This window comes from Dendrobates tinctorius, unplaced genomic scaffold (genome assembly GCF_039654945.1).
Source record: "Dendrobates tinctorius isolate UK_male_01 unplaced genomic scaffold, ASM3965494v1 ptg000273l, whole genome shotgun sequence".
Classification (NCBI taxonomy): domain Eukaryota; kingdom Metazoa; phylum Chordata; class Amphibia; order Anura; family Dendrobatidae; genus Dendrobates; species Dendrobates tinctorius.
The window spans coordinates 3,540,390-3,544,140 of record NW_027361940.1 but is presented as its reverse complement, the minus strand read 5'-3'; positions in this window follow the sequence as shown (position 1 = coordinate 3,544,140).

Sequence of the window (3,751 nt, the reverse complement as noted above, 5' to 3'; positions counted from 1 at the left end):
AGGAACTTATCTAGATGTGTGGTGAGCACTTTGACCCCCCCAGTGCTTCACAGAAGTTTACAACGCCCGGGCGTGAAAATAAAAAATTCGTATTTTTTCCACAAACATGATCTTTTAGTCACCATTTTTTTATTTTCCCAAGGGTACCAGGAGAAATTGGACCCCAAAAGTTGTTGTCCAATTTGTCCTGAGTATGCTGATACCCCATATGTGGGAGAAAACTACTGTATGGGCACACGTCGGGGCTCGGAAGGGAAGTAGTGACGTTTTGGAATGCAGACTTTGATGGAATGGTCTGCGGGTGTGATATTGCCTTTGGAGAGCCCCTAATGTACCTAAACAGTGGAAACCCCCCACAAATGACACCATTTTGTAAACTAGACCCCCCAAGGAACTTATCTAGATGTGTGGTGAGCACTTTGACCCCCCCAGTGCTTCACAGAAGTTTACAACGCCCGGGCGTGAAAATAAAAAATTCGTATTTTTTCCACAAACATGATCTTTTAGTCACCATTTTTTTTATTTTCCCAAGGGTACCAGGAGAAATTGGACCCCAAAAGTTGTTTTCCAATTTGTCCTGAGTACGCTGCTACCCCATATGTGGGAGAAAACTACTGTATGGGCACACGTCAGGGCTCGGAAGGGAAGTAGTGACGTTTTGGAATGCAGACTTTGATGGAATGGTCTGCGGGTGTCATGTTGCCTTTGGAGAGCCCCTAATGTACCTAAACAGTGGAAACCCCCCACAAATGACACCATTTTGAAAACTAGACCCCCCAAGGAACTTATCTAGATGTGTGGTGAGCACTTTGACCCCCCCAGTGCTTCACAGAAGTTTACAACGCCCGGGCGTGAAAATAAAAATTTCATATTTTTTCCACAAACATGATCTTTTAGTCACCATTTTTTTTATTTTCCCAAGGGTACCAGGAGAAATTGGACCCCAAAAGTTGTTGTCCAATTTGTCCTGAGTACGCTGACACCCCATATGTGGGAGAAAACTACTGTATGGACACACGTCGGGGCTCGGAAGGGAAGCAGTGACGTTTTGGAACGCAGACTTTGATGGAATGGTCTGCGGGTGTCATGTGCGTTTGGAGAGCCCCTGATGTACCTAAACTATTGAAACTCCCCACAAGGGACCCCATTTTGGACACTAGACCCCCCACGGAACTTATCTAGATGTGTGGTGAGCACTTTGAACCCCCAAGTGCTTCACAGAAGTTTATAACACTCGGACGTGAAAATAAAAAAATCATTTTTTTTCCACAAAAATGATATTTTTGCCCCCAATTTTTTATTTTCCTAAGGGTAACAGGAGAAATTGGACCCCAAAAATTGTTTTGCAATTTGTCCTGAGTAGGCTGATACCCTACATGAGGGGGTAAAACACTGTTTGGGCGCATAGCAGAGCTTGGAAGGGAAGGAGCACCATTTGACTTTTTCAACTCAGAATTGGCTGGAATTGAGATCAGACGCCATGTTGCATTTGGAGAGCCCCTGATGTGCCCAAACAGTGGAAACCCCCAATTCTAACTCCAACCCGAACCCCAACACGCCCCTAACCCTAACCCTAGCCCTAACCCTAGCCCTAGCCCTAGCCCTAACCCTAGCCCTAGCCCTAACCCTAACCCTAGCCCTAACCCTAGCCCTAACCCTAACCTAACCCTACCCCAACACACCCCTAGCCCTAACCCTAGCCCTAACCCTAATGGAAAAATGGAAATAAATACATTTTTTTATTTTATTATTTTTCCGTAACTAAGGGGGTGATGACGGGGGGTTTGATTTACTATTTATGGCGGTTTTTATGTTTGGCGGCTGTCGCACGCTAAAAGACGCTTTTTATTGTAAAAATAGTTTTTGCATCACCACATATTGAGAGCTATAATTTTTCCGTATTTTGACCCACCGAGTCATGTGAGGTCTTATTTTTTGCGGGACGAGTTGACGTTTTTATTGGTACCATTTTCGGGCACGTGAAATTTTTTGATCGCTTTTTATTCCGATTTTTGGGACGCAGAATGAACAAAAACCAGCGTTTCATGAATTTCTTTTGGGGGGGTGCGTTTACACCGTTCCGCGTGCGGTAAAATTGATAAAGCGCTTTTATTCTTCGGGTCAGTACGGTTACAGCGATACCTCATTTAGGTCGTTTTTTTATGTTTTTGTCGGTTTTATGCAATGAAAACTATTTTATATAAAAAATAATTATTTTTGCATCGCTTTATTCTGCGAGTTATAACTTTTTTATTTTTTCGCTGATGATGCTGTGTGGCGGCTTGTTTTTTGCGGGACAAGATGATGTTTTCAGCGGTACCATGGATATTTATATGCGTCTTTTTGATCTCGCGTTATTGCACTTTTTGTTTGGCGGTATGATAATAAATCATTATTTTTTGCTTCGTTTTTTATTTTTATTTTTTAAGGGGTTCGCTAAAGGGGTTAACTAATGGGACAGTTTTATAGGGCAGGTCGTTACGGACGCGGCGATACCTAATATGTGTACATTTATTGTTTTTTTTTTTTATTATTTTAAAAAAATGAATTTATTGGGGAATATTTTTTTTTTTTTTTACTAATTTATTTGGCGATTTTTTTAAATTTATTTTTACACTTTTTTTTTAATTTTTTTTTACTTTATTACATAGTCCCAGGTGGGACATCACTGTCCTGTGACAGATCGCTGATCTGTCACATCACAGATCACTGTGACAGATCAGCAATCTGTCACAGGCAGTGCACAAGGCTTCCTCATGCCTGCGCTTTGCAGGCACTGAGGAAGCCAGCTTCCCCAGGCCCCCGAAGGCCCCCGTCGCCATCTTGGATTCGGGGGCCTGGAGGATAGGAGCCCCCCGCAGCAGCGCTGCACATTGCGCTGCCGTGGGGGGCTCAGGGAAGCACGGAGGCAGCCCCCTCCCTGCCGATGCTTCCCTTTAACTCCCGGTACGTTTGATCGCGGTGTGCAAGGGGTTAATGTGTCGGGGGCGGTCCGTGACCGCCCCTGACACATTGTGCCGGGTGTCAGCTGTGATAATCAGCTGACACCCGGCCGCGATCAGCGGCGCTCACCACGTGGGCGCCGCTGATCGCGGTAGACGTACTATCCCGTCCCCGGTCATACGGGCCCGGGTACCGTGGACGGGATAGTACGTCTCATGTCAGGAAGGGGTTAAATCCCATTCAATCCATTCAAGCTGGCACTGCTTCTGTAGTTTCCGTTTGCTTTTGGGGTTATATATTTACTTTGGTCTTCTTCTCAAGGCCGAGTTGGTGGGGTTGGATATAGTATCATCCGAAACCTGCTGTGCATGCCTCAGCAATGGTCTGCTGAGTCTATCTGAATGCATCCCTGGTTGTGGAGTCCTGAACGGCATGTGAGAACACCAGTCCCCTGCAGCTCCCCCAGGCTGAGTAGTATCCCACTGCTGTCACCAAGTGTGGGGAAATGGGGGGTCAGTGGGCGCCTAAGTACGCTAGCCAGAAGCGCATGGACCAGGTTTCGTCCCGCTTAACACCCGCTCTCCTGTTACCATGGGGATAATGCTACTCAGACAACACAGGGTGAGGGCAAAACAGTGTGGCAATGCTTTATTGAACCACAAACCAGTCAGATAGCACATAGAACAGTCCCAGAAAAATTCCCCAAGATTATGCACATTACAGAGTCTCACCCTTCCGCTGACGTGTCGGGATAATGGCAGATGTTACATCAGAGCTCCCAGGGTCGGCTACCCCACCTAATTAACAT